The following is a 27,592-nucleotide window of genomic DNA, read 5'->3' as shown; positions in this document are numbered from 1 at the left end:
TTCGATATCATTTTTATATATTAATTATTCTCTAGGCGTAGGTCTGACCATTAGAGCCAATTGTAATTATGTGACAACACAGGGAGCATCAGAGATCTTAACAAGGATTTAATGTATGTGTTTTCCATCTTCCTGTGTCTCGGCATCGTCCACAATATGATGAAAATTCATCATTAAATATGAATCGTATGGATCTGCCCGTCTTTCTGTCTGCTATTGAAGTTCTTGAGCGAAAAATTTTATCAACAAAATTTGGTTCGCTTAAAGCTCATCGAAACAATCAATTATTATAGTTTTGTAGTTTTAGAATTTATATACTTTAGGCGGTTTTTCTAGATTGCTACTGTGTAGTTACTTATACATATAAACGTTTGGAAAAAAAATGCAATTATGACACACTATCAATTTAGATAGGAATAGTTGATTTTTTGTTCGTTCTATGAGTGATGGGACCGTACAATACGCGCTTAATTTGTACAGGTTCATCTGGTGTAGTTTGTGAGTAACGAGCGAAGAAGCAGTGTTTTCTTCCTTTTGGAAAACGGTGGTGTTCTTCTTTTTTGCGATTACTGCAGGCGTCTATTTCGAGCATTTGGGTCCATTTTCAATAACAACCTGCTGCCAATTCTTCCGCTTAAGTTGAAGTAATTAGTTTCATTTTTGCGGTCAAAAGAATGTTTACAACAGGGACAACAGAGACGGACGGATGGACTTGCTTAAATTGAATTTTATTGTCATTAGTAATATGTACACTCTGTCAGGTCACTGAGGCTGACTTCTGGGCGTTGCAAACGCTCGTACGATATGAATATACCCTCGCCTTTGATGATGGATAAAGTAGCAATGCTCGACGCCGATGAAAAATTCGAATCGACTGGCCATCTGCTACACAGTTTTAAATCGGTGCCTAAAAGTTTCTGTTTATTTTTACCTACGGCAAATATAACAAATTCGTTTGCCCTCCTAAACGGTTTGGTGGAGTAAAGAGAAGAAAAATTGTTTTCCCGCACAGTTGCAGGTGGTATCCTAAGAACTGAAACAATGTTCTTACATATATGGAAGTAAATTTAATAATAATATCATCAAAGTTTGTTGTGTAATGCGTATTTCCTCACAATAAAAGATAAGATAATAAATATTTACACAAACACGTGCACGCAATTCTAGTTAGGTTAGGTGGGCACAATAAATGCTGATTAAGACAAACATATTATGGGCTGTTTTTTTTTTTTTTTTTTTTTTTTTTTTTTTTGTTATTTCTCATTTAATTTATTGCTTCACACAATTAACACCATTTAAAATTTAGAAAACTTGACTTTAATTATTCTTATAAATTTGTATGTCTATATATGCATAGTGAATAAGAGCGGTTGAAACGATATATGCATAAAATAACTCTCTCTGATATAATACATAAATCATAACTACATACTACAAATCTCTCATGAACATTAAGCATTACAATGAGATGTCAACCAACCCATTATTCCTGCATATAATAGAGTTGTTAATGTCTTACGTATGGAAGAGTGAGAGAAAGAGAGAAGAAAAGAAAGAGAAAAAGAAAGTGAAGAAAATAGAAAGAGATAGAAAAAGTACATGATTATCAATTTGATATGTGTTGTGATGGTGTTAGTGCTGGCTGATGCTGAATGATTTCGTTCTTGCTTACACTGTAGAAAAAAAAATTATGGAATTCGCTTAATAATGCTGACCGTTGCTGCGTGGCGTAAGATTCGACAACCACTTTTCTATGCTTCTCACTTTCAATTGAAAAACAACAACATTATATGCAACCGAATGCTTTTTTTTCTTCCAGTTGAATTTTCATTTTTAAGAGAAAAACGAATTGTGTCATTTACATACATACGTACACATTCTCCAACGGCTGGTCGTACAAACCGTCGTTCGTTCTGTTGTTGGTATTTTCAACGTACAAAAAAACAGCCCATAAATCTTTAATATGCTACATGTACGTTTTCAATTCATTAGTTTGTGTTGCTGTTATTGCTTTTTTTCGGGTTGCTGTTGCCACTCCACTGTTGTTGTTCCCTTAACGTTGTTATTGTTACTATGGTAATGAATTTTTAGTACAATGTCGGCATAGTTTTTCCTTTTCATTGTTATTTAAATGTTGGTTTATTTTTATTTTTAATTTTTTTACTTTTTTTTTGTAAGACAACAACTTTCATAAAAAGTTATTAAATGTGAATTCATTCAGAGAAAAAGGGGTTCCAGTATTTGTTTTAGTTAAAGTGAGATAATTGTTGCATGTTCATGGTTTCAATTATGCTCGCTTACCGTTGCTATACTGCGGACAAAGAGTTATCATAGCTTATATCTTCCGGAAGCATTTACTATTAAGCCATTATTCCATTGAATACTATACCTGATGATATTTTATGTAAATAGGAACTGTCGAACTGGAAGCTCAAATGAAAACGAGTACAAGCCTTTGATGTAAATCATCTTCAATCTACCCTGGGCTGTATGTCAGTCAATAAGCCGACGGCAATTTCTTTCACATTTATTATTCTATGCAAACCCCCTAATATCTTTGCTTCTTTCTTTTCATGTCTTGTTTTTTCTTTTTAAGGCAAGTGTTGCGATATTACTGGCAATTTTTAAAGTTGATCTTTAAAAAGATCAAGAACATGTATCTGAAGGTTTGGCTTTATATCTTAATTGCTGATCTTTGTGAAATTTCAAAATATAACGGACAAACTGACGGACGAAGTATACAGCTAAGTAGCTTTGAAGCGTAGCGGATGAAGCATTTACTTAGCTCGGTTTGAAGGCTCAACGCGTCTGCCTAAAGCAGAATAAAGGAAGAAGTGCATTGGAACTGATTCTGGTGATGGACAGACGGACGGATGAAGCATATATCAATAATTCGGTTTAAAACCCGAAAACGTGAATAGCCCTATGAAAGCTTTATGGGATCCACAGGTTTTACATATCTTGGGCAACTAAATTTTCCGTAAAGATTAAATGGACTCTAGCTTGATGCTTAAGAAAGCGTCAAATTCATGATAAGACATTTTGGGTGATTAGTTTATCAGTTCGTTCGCGACTTTGATACTTGATGCGTGCATAGCATTTTGAACGGATTTCCTTAAAACTAGAATAGCCTCTGTGTGAGGCAAGCCATATATATGTAATCGTTTCTACTAAGTTTGTTTTCACAAAATATTATAGGAATTCATCGCAGGTATGTTAATTACGGGTTCATGTTTTTGAGTTTTTTTTTTTTGTGCAAAGAATGTTTTAATTCATTGAAAGTCCTATAGTGCGATAAGCTTTACCAAGGCAAAGTAAGATCTACCATCTTTTCTAACCACTCTATAAATCATTTGTGGTCATGAACTCAAGATTTCTGCTTAACTTAATACATAATTTAGATAAAGACAGTAAGAGAAGATGTTTGAAACAAGAGTCAAAACTTCTACTTAAACTCCATATATATAAAAAGCTTTACCTTTCTTAGAAGTCAATCATACCGTTACAAATGAACCTTTTAATCAACAAATACAAGAAAAGACTTTTTCCAAACTAAAAAAAAAAAAAAAAAAAAGAATTGTTACAAGCGAAAGTGTCACAAGGGCCAAAAGAATCCCTCCATTATCACTTTTCATTATACAAACAAAGTAAATTCATTCAAACATACTTACACGCATGCGATATTAGCACATATATATATATATATATATATATACATAAGTATGTATATAAAATTTGAAGCATAAAATGCACAGAATTATACATATACATATGAATGAATAAAAACACGTGCTACATACTAAACTAAAGTTGTTTTCTTCTTAAATTCTTTTCAAGTCACCAAAAAAACAAAAGCGAAAAATTTCATTTAAACAGAAACGAATTTCAGATACACGCTATCCTTTTATTATTATTACTAACGATTCTTTACATTATTTGCTGTTGAATTTTACCAACTTATAGTGACGTCTATTAGATAACAATGGTAGAGGGAAGGTTAGGCCAACTGTAGGCGTATACATGTTTTACATTTCTTGTAGAAGACACAGAAGAAAGTTTCCTCTAGAAAACGCTTGAGTACTTTTTCTTTTTTCTTTAAAAGCGTAACCCTTTCGTAAGCTGCGTTTTAACGGATGAAGAGTCCGTTCGCTTCGATGGATGATAGAATGTGCATATGCGTTTTAAACTTTCTTTTCATCAAGTCGTTAGAATTCAACTTAAGAACTTTGATCTTTATATACGTATTTTGACTGATTTCCTATCAAAAAAAAAAAAAAAAATCACATATGGTATTACCGATGCTATTAATCCCACTACTCCTTTGCATAGAATTTTGAATTGATTTAATGTTTCTGATCGTCCGTTCGTTGACAGAAACGTGCATTAGTGTTAGAAATTAGTGTTCGCGGTTTCAAATCTCAAGCGCGGTAGAGTCTGCTTTGATCGTAGCGATACCGAGTGTTTAGTCGGTGAAGGCGTAACATCCACTAGGTTGTAGCTACTGTTACTTTGTCTCACGTTTTTCCCAACGTCACCGTGTTACACGAATAGGGAATATGGAATATGTGTGGTTAGTGTTATTACAAAAAAAAAGTCGGCGCCAAAAGTGAGATAACTTAAAAACATCTAACAATCGATCAAAGTGTATAAAAGGATCTCGGACATTGAACCTCATTCCTAGGTTTATCCAACCTGATGAAGACTCGCAATTTGATTTCAATGGGCGGAGAGTAAAATGGAAATAGTTTTCATAGGTCTATCGACATATCAACGGTTGATAAAATCTACTTGAATTGATGGCGGCTTGACTGGTGTAACAAAATTTCTCTTTACTAACAGGAAATTTCAACTTTTATCGACTTTTACGTCGATCTGTTCCTTCTAAATTTCATTTCAAATGCGTACACTAATCATTATGTTCATACCAGCCATACATAGGCCAGATTTCAAATCAATTCTGTTTGGCTGAAATGTTCAAACGGAATAATAAGCTTTGTTTACCATTCACGCAAACTGGAAAACCGAGAAAATATATCCAGTAAGTAAGCATAGGTGGCACACACATGTGGGTATTTGAGGCAAACAATAAACACCGCCAATTAAATACAAAAAAGCGAGAAAGACAATGAAAAGAAAAACAAAATTGAAATGTTGCTATAAATTCAATATATCTGCTTTATGTTAGTTAAATCGTATATATATATATATATATATATATATATATATATTTCCATTGCAACATTTCCATGAGAACAAACAACATTGCAATAGCGTATGAAGTCAACGTGTTGCCGAAATGCTTCGAAGTAAACAAAACAAATGATTTCCAACTAGAATTGAAAACATTATTGGTTGTATGTGTGCGTTTCGCTACGTGTTTGGTATTTCTTGTTTCTTTTTCATTATTTTGTTTACACATATTTCCTTAAGTAATTCATCATTTTCCCAGTAAACCAGCAACAAATGTTGCCAGAGTGTATGTGCTGACTGGAGCAACATGCGAAATAGATTTATTGGAATGTTTACAAGTATTGAGGTTCGTTGTGAATTCACTGTTAGCGCGTTTGTTTAGTTGTTTTTGAATGAACGTGTTTAATAGACGTGTAGTATTTCAAAACGCTTAAGTCCCCCTCCCGGTTGTATTAATTCAAGCAAAATAAATATATATTTAATTGTACATCTCGTTTTATAATTTTTAAACTTTAATTTTTAACACTTTCTTCCTTCGGAGCTTAGTTGTTAAAAAAGAAATTAAAAAAATACATAAATAGAAGTTTGCATTGCAAAATGAAAAACAATTCCGAACTAAAGTGAATAAATTAAACAAAAAACAAAAAAAAACCGAAGGAAAATTTTTAATAAAAATGTGAAAATGTTTTGGAAAATACGAAGAAAACTGAATTTTTCATAACCAAAGAATTAATTTTATTTGCTAAATTAATTTTAAATATATGTTAAGAATATATTAAAAAAAAAAATAAACAAAATATCAAATTGAGCTTTTGTCCAAGTGTAAAAGAAAAGACAATCATCAATCGTCATAGATTTATAAAAATTCTATTAAAAAGTAAAATTTAAATTTTAAATTCTTATCAAAGCCAACCTTGAACTCTTTTTAAATTCAATTGTGTGAAGCCAGACCAAAAAAAAAAAAAAAAAAAAAAAAAAAACATAAATAAATAAATTAATAAATAATTCATGAAAAATGTCACCAATAACAACAACACTTGATGCTCTATTGAGGCAACTACAACAATGTTGCCCAAAAACTATACACGGTCTTGTTCAAAGTATCAACTCAAGTCGCTGTTGCTTCGTCGTCTTCTCAAATCCGCATACGCACTGATAAACTTTAAATGACCCACAGCGGTTTTGTTGTTTCTTTTTCGAAGTGATAAAAAAAAAAGAAGCGAAATCACAAACAAACAAAAATAAAGGAAATAAGACAAGCGAGCGTCAAATACCTTTTGCCACCATCATCATCATCATCATTATTATTATTATTATTATCATAAGAGCGCAGTGATAACTTACAATAATAACATTAAAAAAAAGTTTCAATTATCATTAAAAGTTTTTTTGTTCCTTTATTTTGTTTTCTCTTTCTTTTTCGAAATAAATTGTTTATGGGTAGAAAACGAAAATTTTCGCGTCAACATCGAAATTTATATTTGCTTTCGCATCTTATTGTTGTTGTGCTTTATTCTACGTTTCTCATCATTCTTAAGCTTCATCAAATTATTACCGTGCAAATCTTTACAATTTTATTTCCTATTTATAAAAAATTCTATCGAAATTTTAAAAATAAATACATTTATCGGAATTCCATAAGAATATCGTGTAAATAAAACAGAAAAGAAGATAAAATTCCTTCAAAAACTGTAAATATTAAAAAATAATCAACCAAATAAAAATTTTAATTAAATTATTTGTAAATTTTGAATAAAATCTTCAAAATATTGTGATATTAATTTAAAACAAAACAAAAAAAATAAATAAATAAATAACACGAAATCATATCTTCTAAACGAAGAAGAGTATTTTAAACTTTCCAACGCTAGTTAAAGAAATTATTCTCCACGAATATATCTACTGCTGAATATCAATCAATTCACCAACCTAAGGTAAGGCTACACTTCCAAGTCGCGAAAGTAAAGAAAACGATAATGAAAAAGTGCCTCAAATTTATTGATCAACCCGTTAGAGCGCAGTAGAGTAATCGTCCACTTTTCGCTCTCGTTACACGGCAGAGTTCTGCTTAATGTTTTTAAATAATTTCCGATCTCTATAACAAGTAGTTTATCTATAGTTCTGGTTTATTGCAATTTGATGTCAGAATATTTTCAGTAGCGAGAATTAGTTAATTGAAACGCCCGCGGTAAAGCAATCGGTGAAGTTTTTCTTTTTCTTTGAATGATTTAAACCTATTTATTGTTCTACTAGAGCTATTTATGTAATTTAGTCTTGGAATCGCTTTTAATATGTAACTAGTTAGCTGTGTGCGTCGTCATCCGTCCATCCGTCCGCATCATATTTTATCATTATGATTGTGTGTTTCTCATATTAATGTATTTTAGCAAAATATGTTTGTCATTTTATCAATTCGACCTAACAGTCAGCGTTTGACGAATATACGAGTAAATCGCTAAAGAACTCGACGCAGTTAACTAAATGAGAAGTCTAAGAGGGTTTACTTAAATATTGTATTGTTCGCTAACGTATCAAGAAGGTTTCAAAAAGTCATTGCTTACTCTACGTTTTCGTAAACCAAACCACACAGAAATGGTGCAAAGTGTTCAAGGTTTGCGCTGCGAAATGATTGAATGTTTCCTTTCAAGCACTGAATCAATGAAGTAAAGTAAATTCTGCTCCATAATCTCTATTCTTCATTTCATTTCTCGTCTCGATTAATTGAATCTATTTCGCTTGAAAATCGGAACGTAAGCGCTGGGAGAAGAACAGCATTTCCATTGTTATGGCATACGTTTTGCTTAATCTAGAAATGTTCCGAACTTCCTAAAAAAAAAAAAAAAATGAGTTTCCTAATGGATACGCTTTCGACTTCCTCTAATGACCCTTCGATCCAATAGAATCAAATTACAATAGAATCGAAACTTAAAAAGAATTAAAAAAACAAATCGAAAAAAGTCCGAGATGGAAGAGTGCGGACAAACAATTCCTATACGCAATATGCTATGACATTGTTTAACTTAAGAATTAAAAACGAATAATTTTATCGACCTTAGCACGGAATCTTTACTTCGTCTGTTCGTCATAGTTCTTAATTTCTACGTTGGGATCATAATTTGTGTTTCACATTGAAGAAGAAATATTCAATCGACTTCTATCAAAAACAATTTCCACAATTACCACGAAACTAAAAGTGTGTTGTTCAAAAAGTCATTTCGTCTCTTTTTTTCTAAAAAGACTGTAATTGCATTTTCTCACAGACAAATTCATTGTCAATTGAAACAAATCAACGACAAACCAAAAGGCGTTAACTGAAGCAAACCGTCGGAAAGCAACTCATGAGGTCGCTAAGACCTCGTGATTACGTGAAGCGCTTTAATCTTTCATTTTCAGCAAGAAATGACTTTCTGGACAATCCAATAATTAATTTTCGCATATTTTCTTTCAAAGAGACTTAACAGGGGCTATAGCCTTGTGGTGTTTGGTTTTTTTGCTGATCAACGAAGGAGCGACTCTTTTGAGAGCAATCATGTTAGAGGTGTAGGATACCTTTGAAAAAACTGTTATTATCCTAAGGTAGTGTTTGAAAAGACGTTGTTATAGTTTTTGGATATGCCTATGGATCTAAAGTTTCATACTTTGATCTATATTTAGTTCATAATTCGCGTAAAAGTTGCGGTTATGTTCAATAAAATGCATAAGAGGTGCTTACCATTGCGTATAGTTCTTACAATTATGATTTTTCCGTGGCATTAACGTAGACATTCAGGGAAATATGCTTGATCCATCTTTCAGTGAGCTGTAAAAAGAGAGAAACTATGACGTTATTTGAAATCGGATTAGAAATATTCTGTGAGGGAGGCATAATCAGAACGTCATATTGAATATACAATGAATGCTACAACATTTACGAATTTTTCAACAAATTATTGTAAAATGAAATGAATAGAATATGGTTTGAAATTTCAGTGCTATAGCATCCATATTCGCGAACGTGTGAAATTATTTGAGAAAATTTATTTTGAAATACCCCTCGTTCAAAAACTAAGACCAATTTAATTTTTTTCTTTTGAAATCTATTCATCATTCTGAATCTACTTCGTCGCCTTCAATGTAATCCTCAAAATCCAATAATATTCCTTATTAACAGTTTGGCCCGCCGGACGTAATTCATAGTGCACAACATCAAGCTAATGGAAGAAAACTATTCACATTACCTTTATTTTTGAGCGACTTTAGAGCGCTTTCTTCGGTCTTGGCAGGGTTTTTGCACAGTATTTGCTCAATAATCTGCTTTATGACCGGTTGGTAGTCAAGACTCATCTCTTCACGCACGTATTGCAAATAATCGGAAAAAATACTTTTGTGTCGTACAGAAGCAAGCGCAGTTCAAACACTATTCACGTTTATGACACACACTGTTGGCACACATGGCTGCCACAGTGCTACCGATTTAAAAAAAAAAAACCTTTTCCGATATTTGATGTAATCGTACAATTTGAATTAAATGTTGATCTCTCTTTTTGGGCACAGAATCATATAGACAAACCCCTAGGTCTACAAGGAGTCTCACATCGTTCGAGACTCCGAAAAATTTTATGGAAATTTTGTAGTATTAGAAACGGAAGAAGATAACTGCCTAAATCACATCGCTCGATGAGAGAGAAATGCAGACTTTATTATACATATATAAGAACAATTTTCCATAGTTACTGTATAGTAATGCCCTAAAATGCATAAGAATTTCCTTCTCTTGTATTTTTAAAATTTTTTACTTTTCTAAAAACCTGCATTTTTCTAATCCATTCAAAGTTTTGCAATTATGGCAGTGATGTTTTGTTTAGTAATGGTTGCACGAAAACACCGCCCTTATCAATTGTCCGCCATCTTGGATGCAAAAGAAAGAGAGAGCAACAAGACGATTTTGCAGTTGCGTAGCGTTTTACTTTGTTCTAGAATTCGTTCGTTCTGCAGAGATATATTTACGTAATTTTCGAAATTTATTTCTTAAATGCGAACATAAATAAAACCAGATAATGGTAAAATTATTTGAGTGGTTAGTACCTATTGGATGCGAAGGAGCTTAAAACGACCACGGAAGACAAAATCGTTTCCTATTAAAAAACGTGTCCCATTGACTGCTTGACAACCTTTTTCTTGTCCTTCGGAAGGCCCTTGCTTGGCTACTACAAGCTCTAGCCTAATGACGCGTAGATATTTAAAATTTTGTGTGGTTGACTGTTTTTGTAGCCGAATCTCTTCTATTTTCGGACTCATTTCTCACTTTATATAAATAAAACCTTCGAACGAAACCTTCGCAATATTGAAGCATTACGAGAACAATGTTGGAACTTGGAACTGATCAAAAATATTCTACTTGGCTTAGTGAGAGTTATTAAGTCCGACCGTCTGCCCATCTATCCGTTCTATTTTTCGTTTCTGACTTCAAAGCAAATGTTTAACATAAACTTAAATTCGCCTTCTTGATGCTTCTGAAATAAAAAAATCTGCCATTTTAGGGGCTAAATAAAACCGATGCCAAATTTTGCTTATTATACTTTACAGAAATCTTTAATCTAAAACAAATCATGAATGTCTGATAACTGTTGTTCGTTGTCATTGCCCACAAACTGTGATCAATTGGTCTCGAATGGATTAAACACAACGGTATAGAATCGTTCATCGCTCCGCTTTTGCTTGGCCGCTAAAAGGGGGCAAAATGTCTTGATTTTTGCTGCAAGGGTTACAATCTTCGCAGGTTTTCGTTAAAAACCATAAACTGTTGTGCACTAAGAAGGATAAGATATATAGCACTTCCACTTCAGATTAATTGCCTTGGATATTGTAGGTCTCTCCCTAGGTATCGCAAAGGATCTGTTATAGCCTCCGTAGTAAGCCTTAATGCAGTGCAGACTATTAGTTCATTCTAAACTACCCGATTCAATGAATTTGTAACGAAAATTGTAAAATATGTAGAAAAATGTTTTCCCTCTCACTGTTTAGCGTACGGTATAAGGTTTGAGTTTGTTGTCTTTTATATGAAAAGTGAAAAAAAGAAAAAAATGCAAATCTTTTAAATCCACACGAGAATTTTTTCTCTTGACTGTATTATATTTCTTTTTGTGAATATTTACATAATTTTCTTGGCATAATGTTTAAATAATTATCGATAAATCTTGTATAAGATTTATAATAAATTTTATGTATTTTATGCGTTAGTTAAATAGACGGCGAGCGGCATAGTATCACATTAGATTTTCTAGCATAAATTTTACTTTTACGTAAAATTCAATTTTCAAATGTATTTTCAAAACTAAATAATCTAAAAAATATTGAGCCCCGTAGCCAATAGCTACTCTTAATAGCGAAGGTGTGTGGATATACGCGGCTTCTGCACAGGTCGTAAATAGTATCTCCGATATCGATTTATGCAGATTCTGCCAAGAGACGAGCGAAATGTCCCGTTCTACCTTGCACCAATGCAAGACCATCGGCAGAATCAGAGATGAAACGTTTAGCGAACACTTTATAACGTCTGATAAAATACTATCCTCAGGACGAAAGAAAGCGGCGGGATTGATAAGAATCGTAAAACTGTAAAGCTAAAGACATGAGCTGGTACAATAGGTCTTTTAGGTCGCAATACGGACTGCCCATATATATGGATAATAATATGGATATATTACCAACATATTTGCGTAATGAAAGAATGTATAATGATTTCGTAAGAGCTCAATACTTTTTTTTTGTAATTATAATACATAAAAATGAGCTTTTCTTTCACTTACAGAAACGATACACAACCTGTCAATAGTAAATACCTGCCAAGAATAATTTGCATATATATGTCATTAGAATAATGCCGATAATACGAGAACTAATACGTATAATAACCAAACACCAATAAATGTATATTCGGTGCGATAGTAGTCTCACTGGATAATAACATAATTAATTAGCTATAATGTATGTTAATCAAATTGTACTTATAATTGCAATTTAATTAGCGCATTTAATTGATTCATACATAAATCTTTTAGTGTCTTGTCAATGTATGCGTACATCTCAATACGTATATATATACGTTTAGTGATATGATTTACTCAATAACGAGAATCTATTTATGTGACTTGACGAATGTTGTAAGCAAAAGGAAACTAAGAAGTGCAAACTATATACATTTATATTAAGACGAATCTTGAGTGCTCTGTACTCGTCACTGCATGCTCCATATATTTACGCCGTTCATAGCTGGCTTCTGTTGGCTATGTTATGTGATGTAAAAGAATTTATTGTCCTTCTTCTCTTGCCGTATGCGGAAAAGTAAATAATTTTATGAAAGAGGCTCTTAAGTGAATTCATATTGGATACAATTTTGGTCTTACTTAAGTCCAACTGCTTCAACAAAAAGTGTTGACCAAAAAACATCGAGGAACTGCGTAAAAAAACTAAGAATCATTTGATATATCTAAGTGATGCAGTGATGCAAAAGACAGGGCCCTAGCTGTGCTTGCCGCTCTCGTGAAATTCTCTTATGAGACTGTGGGCGCATTGGTTGTTAATCGAATAATTTTTTCTAGCAAAAATTTTCCAGCAAATTGATTAATGATTTTAAGAAAGTTCTTGGGCAAGTGAAAAGTGTTGAATTAAATGCCTTTCATATTAAATAATATGTGTAATGATTGCTAAATTTAATTTCTCAAAAGTCAAGCCTATCAAAATTTGGACGAAAAGGGAGGGGTTAAAACATTGAGTTGAACAACTGTTACTTTCAATTATAAGAAGATTTATGGCTGCATGGGGCGTGGCGGCAAATTCTGATTCGCCTGATTCGATTGGTAAAACGAACTTGAAGTCAGATTGGATGCAAAAATTTTAAAGCTAAACTTTAACCGACACTGAATGCTACTAAGGGAGCTATAAAGCTACGGTCTCTTGTGGTGGAAGCCACGTTGCGACGATAAGAGAAAGAGAACAAATTGATTAAGATGCTTGAAATCATCCGTACTATTACGATTACAAAATCTCTGCTTGCATTAAATACAACAATCGCTAGCAACAAGAACACAAACTTCTATAAGTATCAGCAGTAGTAGCAGCAACGGCAGTAGTACGAAAAAACTACTATTTGTTTATATTTATACACGTATGTGCGTATATGTTTGGTTTTGCTTTTTTCTTTCTTATTTATTTATTTATTTATTTTTTTTAAACATGGGTCAGATGAACTAAACAAGTTGTTGCTTTATTTTATATTAGCAGCACCACACAATAAACGATCCATGTGGTTGTATACGAGTGCATATAAAAAAAGCGCACTTTACGACAAATGAAAAGAATAAATAAATAAATTCCATATGTAGAATAATTGATAGTTTCCCCTCATCACTGAACAGTTCAACGCTGTTCAACTTTACATCATTTTATATTGTTTCTTGTACAGTAATGGAGAAAATGATTGCAAATAAAAAAAATTCCACGTCTTTAACTCTGGTTCCATTCCTAGCGTAAGAGGCTGCTGCGACTTGTTAAGACAATTAAACTGAACTTTGGATGATAAGCATATACACAATAACACAATGAATAAAGCGGATTTTTTCTGCTGCTGTAATGCATGATCGAAATTTTGTGAACGCCAAGAAGTGCGGTTGCATTTGCAATGCAAAGTCAAGGTTTGACCCCAAGAATGCCTTCAAATATACAAGAAACTACGACCCTTAAGCTGTCAATAAAGTCTTGTGTACATTGCAATCACAACTGTTATGCCGATCCACTCAACTGAATATTAAATTTGCAAACGATCGAACAGCTCTTGGAACAGCATCTAAGACCTAAGATTGTGAATTCATGTCTGTTCGTTTGGTAGTCAACGCACCACTTTTTTATTGGTTGCCACCGGAACTTGCAAAACCTAAAAAAATTGAATTACAGATCTGATTCAGGCTTAAATGCACGGGTTAGGAGTGAAAATTTACAAGACTCTTACTTACTAAAATGCTTACAGTATTTATGGAACAGAAAGCCTTGGAGGAAAAACACCTGAGAATTGTTGTTTTTTTATTACTTGTCCGAAAATATGATACACATTTAGAAATGGACATTTTTCTCCACGAACACGGACATTGCGGTAGAGTCAACTTTGCTCGTAGCTATAGTGAGTGCTCAGTCGGTAAAGACATAAAACTTACCCACTACTTTCTCTCTACTCACTTGAGACACCTGAGTGATGGGTGATATTATAGTTAAAGGGACAGAATAAAAAGTTGTTGAAAGATGAAAACTAGTTAAGAAATAGATAACCTTTGTACAATCTACGTGGAGTCATTTTTTCCTTGTTCGAAAATACGATATATGATTATAATTGGGTTTAATAGGAATGATTTAAAATGATACTTGATAGTAACGCCTGGGAGCAAGAACAAACGTGAATAACTTAAACATTTAGCCCAATTTGTATATAACGCGGATGTGAAAGCAATTGGGTAGCAATTGTGGGTAAATAAATTAATTTTGTGTTCGACTGTTTATAATAAATAATTAGCGCAAAAATAATTTACTTGTATGTATAAACATATAAACATAGATGCACATGCAGAACGGCGTTAAGTCTACAGTTTACATGCTTCTCTATGTCAGGCAGAGCGCACAACTACTTAGTATAGCAGCCAGACTACTCTTTAGTTGAAATTATGGAACCTGCAAACCAACCGTTTAACTAGTCAGCCAACCATCATCCTCATCACCATAGCCATCATAGCTGGCAATAAATCATTTTTGCTCATACTTTGCGCATTTTTTTTTTCTTTATTATTTTTGTTTTTCAGTCTTTTTTTTTTTCAATATATTTTCTGTTTTCATTTACATTACTCTGCTGCGATACAGAGAATTGCTTTTTGCTGGATTGGTTTTTTTGTTTTTGTTTTTATATCGGTTTTCCCTTTCTCTTCATAGGATGTATTCAAAATAAATGCTTAACAAGAAGTGAAAGAGAGGCTGTTTAAGAAAATTTTGGATAAAATTTTGGACGAAGCGAAGACTAAGGCTAACCTAATGGGTTCGACTCCGCACGTCTTTACATATTTTTTAAAGCAATTTTCTATGTATATTGATATGTGCGCGGAAGAGGCAAACAGCAGCAAGACAACGGCCTAAATAAGACGTCAAGTCGATAACTATGAAGTTTCTTTTCTGTGCAATATTATCATCTATTACGGTACTGACACTGGTGATTAAGTTTTTCCAGTATTTCAGATCAGTAATATGTTTGGAAATGTAACCAGACTTATGTAGCCAGCTTTTATGCTGTTTAAGTAGAGTTTCATTGAGTAACAAAGGTGACTCATCATGCCTGTCCTGTTCACCAGACAAGGGTCACTCAGTGCCAGATATGTCTTGCACTAATCCTGGCCCCAGTGAGCAAATAGTTAGGATGCTAATGTTAGGTTAGTTCAAGTAAACACATAAAACCGTTGGCTTGCTTTGCTGAATTCATACTTGCTAGAAATATGTACATTACGTGCGTTAGTGCCTGTTTCAGTTAGTTCCCTGCAATGAATTCTATAAACATTTCTCGCTTGTATAAATAATTAAAATGAACAATAGTCTTTAGATCTATAGGACATTTACTCGCAATTTAAGTAAGTGATTGATCTTCAAAGAGCTTCACCGAATTGTAAGCGGAAGAAGATGGGCAGCCAGCTTGCCATTAGTATCATAGTTTGCGTTAAAAATTTAGTTTAAAAAATTAATTACTTATAATCGCTGATATTCACACCGTAAGCTATAATTAAAATTTAATATCATGTAAATCTAATTAACTGAAACCAGTCTTTTTGTAATTATGAACAAATTATAAAAACGGTTTCCATTGATAAGGAAATTCCTAGAATAACATTAAACACAATTAAGTTTTCATGCTTAACGCGCACAGCATATGATTTGCAATGATCGTTAAGATAATGATACTTGATTTTAGTTAGTTAATTTATACAATTTTTTATAAATTTTATCGTATTTTTCATTTAAATTGAGACACTAGAGCAACACACGTTCAAAAGATTTTTACTGAGAAAATCTTCTCAAGATTCTTTCCGCTTTATATAAAGTTAGGAAGATATTTGAAATTTCCTCGTGTTGTACATGTGAAAAGGGAGAAACTATTATACATTTTTTTTTATGTATCTGTTATAAAAAGTAAAAAGAGACTTAGGGATGTACTCTGGCGTTGTGATTGGTCACTTTCTTGCTTTCGTTATCATAATTTCGCATCCACTTCAGTATTCCGAAGCCAGAGTCATAAAAAACGGCCGATATTCGTCTTACTAGCGAACATGGTTGTTAAGATCCACAAATAGCCCAGAAAAAAATGCCTTGAGACTTGCTTGATGTCTCTCACGTGTAGAATAATCCGGTAAGTGCATGTATTATTGACAAGCTTGAATGATAGAAGCTGGGGCCACCTATCCACCTATTAAACTACACGTCTTTAGTGTAAGTGTACTATAAGAATAATGTGTAATGGAAACGGAAGGGCTCGATTGCATAGCAAACCATGAGTGTCGTTACAGTCTATTCTCGAACGATAAGCCGCCTTAAAGAAATATAACATTCTCACAGAAAGATTCTATAAAAAGATTTTTGCATGCGATATGTGCTGATCACAACAACGAAAAAGTTAAGTCAACACTCAGCCGCCAGCAAGCAAGATAGCAACCGACGAAACACCTCCAAGCCCGCCAAAAAAGTAGCATTTCTCCAACACCGGCATACTGCACCTTATATACTATTGATCGAATTGTCATGAAATCTTCAAACATTTGTTTGAAGACTGGTGCTGTCTACAAATCATATGGATCCGTATGAGCCTAAGCGGAGCCAACAATCATGTTTAGCATTGCAGTGGAATCTTTACGCTTTCATTATCTGTTATTCTGATAGTGCATTCATGCTAGAAACAAACTGTAGGTAGATAGCAAAAGATTAGGTCGTAGTCGAACATAACTTCTTTTCTCTTCTTTTAGCATGACACTCCTCTTTTAATTTATTTAGCGATTCTTGTTGTTCGCCATAGGTTAAGATAGTAATTTTCGTTTCATTCGATCTTTGAAATTTCTTTTTGTTTTTTCAATTATTTCGACCGCTTAATATAAGCAAATTCTCGATTTTATTTCGAAGCGATAAAACAGTGCGATTTTCAAGAAAATTATCGCCATTTTCATATGAGGTTCCGGGAATGAAGGTCATAGTTGAACTGAATGCTTTTCAACCAATTAACTGAGTATGACGAATATATACGTTATAATCTGTCCATCCGCCCCTATCGGATTTTCTCGTAACATTTCATCGTAATGAATGTGTATTTGCCACAATAATGCATTTTAGAAAATCTTACACAAATATATAACACAAATATAACACAATTTCATATCACACATACTCTACATTTGATGAGTATACGAGCGAGTATGTCGCTAAAGAGGTCGACATCGTTAACTGGTTACGTCCAATTCGACGAATTTAAGAACCTTAGTAGATTTCTTTCTTTCGGTACACACAAGAAAATGTTATGAACAAAAAAAAGGAAAAAAAAATACTCTTGTTTCCAAGTAAACGAATGCGTGTGTGTCTAGAGATGCTCACGTTAGATAATATTTCTACGATGTTGCGATGTTACGCTGGTGAACAGATTACAACGACAGGTGTGACACTGACAGCTCTATTATACGTAAAATATTGTGCATTAAAGCAATTAACTTTACTAACAAATTTTTCTGATTTTTTCGTTTTGGTGTTTTTTTTTTTTTTTTCAAATAATTATTTGCAACAAATCAAAGTACAAGTGATGGTGTTAAAATCGAGATATAATAGAAAATAAATAAAAACACACAAAAATAAATGCAGTGAACAACATTTGTGTTTTTGAACGTCATGCAATACTTATGTATATATGTATCTAAGTATTGTTGTTCATTTTTTTCTTTTTTTCTATTTTGTTTTTAACGAATAAATTACAATATCAACCAAACTGTTTTATTCAATGTCAACAATATATTTCTCTTTACATATCTTTTTATATATAATATATTTACATATATGCATTTATTAATGTGTATATGTGTGTATTGATAATAAAAAAATTTAATAAAAGCTTCTGTGATGAAGATTATCGTCACAACGGTCATATAATATGGAAAACGGTTATTTAATAGGCGAAGTTGTTGTTTTTTTTTTTTTCTTATGTCAATTCTTGGATGTGCAACGTGTAAGTAAATGTGTTTGTATAAACGTAAACAAAACAAACAACAAATATAATAAAAACAAACAAAATATGCTAAAGTCTGAAGTCTATGTTGCTAAAACGTCACTTTCCAACAACAAACAGTTAGCAAAGTTTACTATATCTGCATGAAAACAAAATAAAAAAAATTAAATAAAAAACATTAAAAAGAAAAAAAATGAAAAACGAAAAAAAAAAAACAGAAAACAAAATGTGAGAAAAACATAGCAGTGATATCTAATGTGAGAGCTCGCATAAACATGTGAGACATACGAATTTGTAAACATATACATATACGTGCATGTACGTTTTTGCAGCTGTATTTGTACAAACATGGATGTCATTTCGATGGAGATAGTTTCTTTTTTCCTTGTTTTTTAAACAAGTATGTGCTTAAGTGTACACACAATCATGTGAAAATGCACATATTGTACGTATAGGTATCTGCAAAAAAAATGCTTATATATATGTGTACATATATATATATATATATATACATACATACATAGTTACGACAATGCTTTCAGTTTCCATAGTAAACAATATGCAAGAAAAGTGTCAGTCAAAATGTCGCTTTCAACACGCGCTTACACTCACTTAACAAACTACTGCTATATGTAGTTGTCTAAGAGCATGTCTATGTATTTATTGTTCATGCACACACTGATAGATGTGCATCATATGTAAATGTCCATACGTAGTTGTGTATATGAGAACAAAACAACAAATGAAAAAAAAAAAGCAAGAGAGTACACAACGTATTAAACATATTAAAAGAAAAAAAAAAACCAAAAAAATGATACTTCGTTGTCTTTCGAAAATCATCACTAGAATCTTTCCTTATTATGATCATGATAGTCAAACAATAAACTGGCATTACTACATTGGGAATTTGATATTGTCCCATCATTGGCAATTATCTCAAAAGTTTAAAAAATAATGAACCTTATAATAGCCGAATAGCTGAATGTCGCGATATGAATCGAGAGAGAATAAAAAAATTTGTTGTTCCTCGCAGGTATATTTAAGATACATGCTGACTCGCTTTGCTGTATTTATTAATGAAGCTTTATTTTCACGACATAATTTATTCCGTATGTATATAATGAAATCATAAATCGATGTTTTTCATAGGACATCTTTGAAAGTTAACAGTTAACACTGATTAAATATGCTACACCATTTTGCCTATTACAGCTATTTATAAACGACTTTTCACAATAACACATTAGATAGGAAGTGGTTGAAATAGTGATTCGATCGAAACCATTTTCTGTAGCACTCGTGCTTCGGCCAAAGCACATTCCATCAAAATATCTCAAAAATTACGACTCATACGTTGAACACAAAATATGCGAGGCCGTGGGTCTATTTCTGAATTTAAACATATCCGCATAACTTAATATACCTCGGTACCGCAAGTCGTGTAGGATATAAAAATACCTGTTGACCTCATCCAAAACAACTCTATTATGAAGGAGTTCCGAACATTCAAAACAATTCCGAGTCGATTGGCAACACGAAAGGTGATTCTATCTCAATTCTGCCTTGGTGTTGCATACATGTTTTACCACATTTGTGGTTGTGTGTGGTGTCAGGTTAATACCGCCGGAAATCATTTCGCCGGCATTGTGCGAAACAAATATCTTAATAATTTTTTCCTATGCATGCCTAGTTTAAACACGTTATTAGAACGGTCAGTCAGCTAATATTGTGGTCATGTATCCCGAAATGCGTGGATCGATGAACTACTAAATCTATTAAGCTACAAACGATGACTTTTTAATCCACACACAGAATGACGTTTCAAGAGAAGTGAAAGGCATCGATATGATTAAACTATGTCTCTTTCATTTTCATTCATTCACCTTTTACTTGTAATGGAAACTTATGCGTATGCGAGCTTGCGGCAAAAAGCCTAGTTTGACGCATACAGTTTTGGTTTTTAAAATGGAAAGCAATCAATTTCTTAACTGAATATTCAAGTAATGCTTTGATGATGAGGTTGTCTTCAAGTCTACTCCTTCAGCTATCCGATTAGTGAGTTGATAACCTGGAATTGGCGTCTGCACACTATTACAAATTTCCTTAAACGGTCTTCGAAGGGTATTTCGAAAGGCACAATTATTATGACATTCTTATAAACTACTGTTATGGGCATTAAAAAACGCCACAATCTACAAGTTGATAAACGAAACCCAGTAAATTGCTTAATATTTATGGTTGATTGTTCTCCTATCTACGCAATGACTGAAGCCGATTTTGTTAAAAGCTTGGACTCAATTTTATATACCCAAAATTTTCCAAGTCTGTGTGGGTATGTTTTATTTATTTTTGTGTGTGATTAACTGAATCTTTAAATGCAACCCTGAAAAAGCCACATACATGTGTTTTATATAAAAAATTTTGATTTTCTAACTGAATTCTTATGATTTAATGAATTTAGCAATAAGTATGAACGAACAGATGCCTACAATTGGACAAATCGAATCAACGCGCTCCGCAAGTTAGAGTTACATGCGTAAATGAAATGTATTTACGAGTCTGTACAATGGAAATGACATAATTAGTATGCCCCACCCTTATAAAAAATATATTTTATGGAAATTTATTCATATAACATTTTAGTTGTAACTTGCTTTTTTTTTCTTCCCTTCTTTCTGTGTTGGTCGCTTGTTTGTTTCTTTCAATGAACAGTTTATTAATATACGCTCCGTCCGTCTGTGCAAATTCACAATTATTTTTTTTTGTATAGAAATTGAATAATTCTATATCATATTAACGTTATATATATATTTATACATATACATATGCATGTGTGATGATATGTACACTCGTACAGATTTTTATTTTAACAAGTTTCAATAAGATTTTATTAACATCAGGCAAAGTCTGCTTGCTGCTCGTTATTATCGAGAAAAGATGTTTCCCTCTCCTTATGTACACATAATCAAGTATATAAATGCAAAGACTATGTACATATATATATATATATATATAAAAATAAAATTTAGGTAAAAGTTCACTTCGTTTTTAATTCACTTTTTTGTTTTGTGTGTTTTGTTTTTGTAAACAAAACCCACTTCACAAAATTTCTCGTCTTTAACTTTCCAGACTGATTTAAGTGTGTTCGTGTGTCGGGCTATGTGTCAGTCAAGTTAAGAGCGCGATTTTCACGATATCTGCTAAAATAAAAATAAAACGATTTTTATACCTACCAAATAAAAAATATATAAATTTAGTTACATCATAAGTAACTAATGAGAGGCTGCCACTGACTGACAAGATTTACCGAAATCCAAATAGAAAAAAACGGCTTTTCAGGGTTCAGGGTTTTATTTATATTTAAAAGTGTGTGGATTTGTGTCCCTTTCCATTCCACTGTCAATCAATAGTTTTGCTAAAAAGGTGCCTGACAAACAATTCATCGGTTAGTCAAACTGAAGGTTTCTATTAACCTAAAGTTTATATTAAGCCCTTAAAAGCTCAAGTATGGGTAATAGGTTTGTCAAGGTTCAAATTGTTTTATTTTGACTTTCTACTGAACCCGGGCGTTAGCGTAAGAATTAGTTTGGCTTCTAATAACATGTATGACAAGGAAACCAGATCTTTCCAATATTTAATGTTCTACCGAACTCAGGCTTCAGTAACGCAGTGACTTTAGTGTTCAGCATATAGGGTACGACAAGGAATTCCCAAGTCCATATATTATTCGTATATATGTCTTTCGAATCAAATTTTGGAGTAAAATTACAATACATTCGATGATAGAAGTTTGCCACATAGCGGTTGACTTGTGTTTTATTTGTAGTCGTAAGCACTTTCAAAAAAAAAAAAAAACTACAATTCGCATACTTAAGGGTTTCCCCAAATTAAGGTAAATCGGGCGTGTTTTTACACAGACGCCTTCTGAGATTGAAATTTTTAGGCTTAGAAAGTACTTTCTTCTGATTTATACTCTGATTTGATTATCCGAGACTATAGTAAGTTCTTACATAATTGATTGCTTGGATTGACTTAATTTGTAAATATGCAGTAATTGGAGAATGGGAATGCATTGCTCTTGCAGTTTGCTATTTATTTGATTTCTTTTCACATAGTTTAGCTCTTGAGCCGATTCTGGTGGTGTGATGTGTAATTCTGTAACTGTTGATCTGGATGGCTTGTACCACGACACTGAATTAATAAATAAATAGGAAATTTATTCTGAAAGCTTTTTGACCTTAACGGCATAAGTATTGCAAATTTTTCGGCTTTCATAGATTTCGAAAGGTTTTAAAATAGACCGTAGAACGTAAATCATCAGGTAGAACATATCATTAGATGGCATATCATATGATATAGTTTTGGTAAATGAGATTTAATAAGGGCAGTGACGTATTGCGATAGTCTAGGGTTGCTCTAAACTATAAATAATAATTCAATTTAAATAATTTGTAATTGCAAGCGATATAAATGTTTATAAAAAAAACGAATTATAAGCAAGAACGAAAGCTTCGAGGGATTCTATGTAAATGCTACGTATTCTTCCTCATGTTAAGCTAACTTACATGGTTTACGAGAAAGAGCTTTTTAATTCTGTGAAAGTTTCACATTTTCACGGCGAACATGCAAGCAATCCTTCTTCAAAGGACTTGGCCTTGGTGACTTCCGAAGAGACATTGACTTGGGAACGTAAATTATAAAATAATAAGATTTTTAGATTTTTTAACTTAGGTGTCTTTTAACAGTTTTTTTTAAGTGACTGAGAATCACATCGTGGTATGGTTCGCTACAAAAATGCTTGGTATGATTAGGGCTAATGATGTTTTCAAGCCAAACAAGATTTATAAGGAAAGAGCGCATACACGAATCTAGCTTAGAATCTTATAATAATCCTCACCGTTCACGTAGAGAGTTGCCTGGATTGTCTTACAAATGAAGTAACAACCTAATTATAACTTGGTGTTAGCGAGCAAAAAAAAAAAAAAAGAACTGAGGAGAAAAATTTTTTTCTTTTGCTGAAAGGGCAAGCAAAAGCACGAATATTATGGATCATTAATGCTTGCAGAGGAATGCTCTCCTGTAAATAGTTTATTAAATTACTCTAATTTTGTTTGCGAGTGTTATAATTATGTACTCGCCGTCGAACATGAAATATTCCATTACATCAGGGAAATTTCGTTGCTTGCGCGCTTCGTCTTCTTAAGGGTCTTAAGGGCAAAGCTCTTGACAAAGTGTTTAAATGAATTGATGTTTATGCAAATAATTTCGAAGAGAGCACCTGCTTATTATAAGCAATAAGTGAAAAGCAAAGTTTATGATAATGAGATAATAAAGAAAGCCACCTAGTATAAGAGAGGTATAGGTATAAGTGGTGTTGGTATCTAGCAATATGGAAGAAAATGAAAATGTAAAGAAAAACTTAATAGATGGAAATCTACGACTAATTTCCACTATAATCAAGTATTTCATTATTGGGTTTTCTAACATGTTTTTCTTTATATTAAAGATATTTTATTTGAATTACATGTTATTTGATAATGGCCGCTATACGGCAAAGCGTACTCATATACATACATATACTGCAGTATTGTGTATGTGTAGTACAAAACGCGTGTACGTGTATGCTTAGATAAATTGTACATGTTGTTTTTATAGTTACATATTTGTCTATGCACATATATGCATATGTATATATATATATATATATATATGTGTGTATATATATAAATATAATGTAAGTATGAAAAGTGAAGGCTTCCATTAGATGTGTGCGCATAAAACCTTAACAATATCGCCGACACGAGGAGTTTTGTTCAGAATCTTAGTTATGTGTTTGCGTGTTAACATGCAATTTTTTTTTTTTTTTTTTTTTTTTTTTTTGTTTTTGTAAACTTTTTTTCCCTTACTTTTTTTTTTTTTTTTCTTTTTTATTACATTAACAGAAAAAAACTGAAATAAAAGATAAAAAAACATTAAATAAATTTTAAACATTCATAGCAACAACAAATCAGTTAAGGTTGTGATGGTAATGGTGGTGCTTAGTGCTTCAAAAGAAACAAAAAAAAATGAATAAATACATAAAGCAAAAAAAAAAAAAAACAAGCAAATTAGGTAAAGTTTAAGTTATAGATATGTGTACGTGTATATATGCATGATTGTATGTGCAAGTGTATAACGGTGTTTTTGGTTTATAACCGCACCGCACCACAGAAATGCATTTTTGTTTGCTCTGCTTTATATAGCTTTGCTTATTTAACCAAATTAATATATAATTAAATATGAATATATTTTACGATATTATATGATGGCTAAAAAATATTAAGCCTTTGACGAGCATTCCATTTTCCAAATGCCCATAAATACTAACACTTTTGATTTACTTGATTTATTGACATTCAAACCTTCAATAAAGTTCAATATTTTTTAGACTAACTAGAGGAAAATCTTAGTGGATTGTAAATAACTTAATTAAACAAGAACACCAATAGCAACAACAACAACAATGGAGGATTTATAACTAAAAAAAAAAAAAAAATTACTACTACACTACGGTTATTCTTTATTTACATTATGACATATTTACTGAAAATTAACCAACCAGTCGCATATTGTTATCCATTTTCTGTGGAGTTTTATATTTCGCGCACATGTTAACTTATGTTTATTCAAAGGATTTTCTCTACGTACATGCAGATGTATATGCATACATATATATATATATATATATATATATATATATACGTATATATATGCTTGCCTATGTGTACAACGGTATACCGTTCGTGACTTTGCGCGAAAGGCTCCATTCAATATGCCCACAAACATATACATATACATATAAAAGTTCGCATTTATTTGAATAGGTTTTTGGTTGGCGTGTGTGTGCGTGTGTATGTGTATGTGCGTATGCATGTGTGTGCGGTGAACACAGTTGTTATGTGGCGCTTTTGTTTACTTTGCTAGCAGAAAATCTTGTTAAAAAAAATTACATTTACAATTTATACACGCACACACGTGCAAACGCTATATCATTTATTCACATTCGTGTTAAATGTAAAGTTTATAAATAAAACTAAAGTTTCAAAGAAAATTATATTAAATTTTTCAAGAAAACTAAACGCGATAAAGCTAATCTTTATGTACGTTCATGAATATGTAGATGTTGATATGGAAATTGTTACCGCCTCTTAAGCGCTATTAACAAATAGAGGAGCAGTAACACCTAAAAAAAAAAAGGCAACACATTATTATTTGCTTTCCTTTGATTTTTATTCTTCTCTTATGATATTCTAGACGTTAGCATTTTTGTTCTTTTTAGAGAAAAAATAAAAAAAAAATTTATACCACTTTCACTTGATCCCTCACCATTTTCAGCCAAAACAACAACAAAACGTAATTCAAACTTAATTTGTTTTTCAAATATTAAGGTTGCCTATAACAGTCAGGAAAATCTCCCTTTTTAGGGTAATATGAATGGTCAGAGTAAGTTCTTTCGTGTCATTTCGTGCCACCCTGCTGGCCTTGGTTAAACTTTTAAATTCGTGGCCATTCATCCGTCCGCTTATCTTAATGTCGCAAGAATTGGTTAAATTGTAGGCATGCAGCACATCACTGACGTAATCACTGTACTCGTGACGCGCTTTAATATAATTCGGAGAAATGTGGAGTGAGAATCTTGAGTCTGAAATTCAATTTGTCCTTATTGTTATTCAGTACAGGGGATGTGCATAGAACGCACGAAACCATATGAACACTTGAGATTTACATATTTATTTATTGAAAACCAACCATGGACAACCATTTGCTTGCAGAACAGCGGCGATTCTTCGCGGGATAGATTGAATAACTGATAGTCTGAATAGCTTCCGAAGGCATTGCATCTTTTTGTAGCAAAGCATGCATCAATGCATTCAAGAAAATCTGCTCCAAACTTTCCCTTAACAGTTCAATTATATTATGCTCAGGCGATTGCGGTAGTCATGCAACTTGTTTAATGATATTCTGATGGTTCTCAAGCCAAGGATGAGCGTTTTTGTCTGTGTTTATGGCGTATAGTTATCTTGGAATAAGGAATATGGCGAAATACGAAACCTCCCCCAAGCTTGACTATAGTCATTCTGCAGCCTGGATCTTCTTTTGGGCTCCGCAATCGAAAAACCCGATGGGTTTCAGGAAATAATGTGAACGCCCTTCTTCATCGGTCTTATGATCTTGGCACCATTTTTTTTCTAGACTTCCATACATATACAGAGTTTCCCAACCGGAGCTCTTTCAGGAATGCTAGCCTTGCGGAGCTCTCACTCTGTTGCTTTTGCCAAAATGGCATTGCTTAAGTAGGTGTAAAATTCTGCTGAGACTTTCTCCACGGTAATGTTATGTTGTCTGCTGACAATCGTTTTCAGTGTTCGCCAATCTCTATCAGTTAAGTTCAGGTTTCGATCAGTTTTCCTCTTCGCCGATGGTATTTTGCCTTAATTCGTGTATGTTTTTATGATCGTGGACACTGTCGCTCATGAAACATTCCGCTAACTGAGCACAAATGATTTTCTCCCGTTCGAAGTCTTAGAGATTACACATTTCACGAATGGATTTAATTGACGCAGAAGAAAGCACATAACGCACTGAAATTTGACACGTCAACAATGAACGCTTCGCACGGAAGCAATATTGTCAACATGCAACCAGGCGGTATCATATTGCAGGGTGTTCATATTATTTTGCTCATCACTTGTATTTTCCATCTGAATAATCTACACTGAATGGTATTCAGGGATTGATCACTTTTTAGTGTTTGATGTACAAATTACATTTCATGCCGTTTTGTTCTCCTACTTGCACAGAGATATCATTGATCTCTAGCGGTTACATTGCTATTTAACATTAAATCCGTTACAAATGATACAAAATAGTTATGTATAAATGGATTTAATGACAGATTATCTTCTCATGAAACAAACATTTTAATTTCAAATTAAAAAAAGAAAAAATATATACAAAAATACGTCAGTGAGAACAATGTAACGACAGCATTGAATACTCAATTATACAATTGACACAAATATTAGTTAATGATATGTATGTACAATACACGCTGTATATATGTATATATATATATATGTATATATATGTATATATATATAT

At 32.7% G+C, this 27,592-nt stretch overlaps 1 long non-coding RNA gene across 1 annotated transcript in view; it reads left to right on the top strand.

Moving 5' to 3' along the window:
* Positions 1-6,949: 6,949 nt before the first annotated feature.
* LOC119641700 overlaps positions 6,950-27,592 on the top strand; it is a 62,322-nt gene continuing 41,679 nt past the window's right edge. Inside the window, exon 1 of the long non-coding RNA XR_005247875.1 lies at positions 6,950-7,124. This is a non-coding gene — a long non-coding RNA (uncharacterized LOC119641700). The remainder of the gene's footprint in view (positions 7,125-27,592) is intronic.

This window comes from Glossina fuscipes, unplaced genomic scaffold (assembly GCF_014805625.2).
Source record: "Glossina fuscipes isolate IAEA_lab_2018 unplaced genomic scaffold, Yale_Gfus_2 174, whole genome shotgun sequence".
In the NCBI taxonomy this organism is placed as follows: domain Eukaryota; kingdom Metazoa; phylum Arthropoda; class Insecta; order Diptera; family Glossinidae; genus Glossina; species Glossina fuscipes.
This window is presented reverse-complemented; position numbering and strand designations above follow the sequence as displayed.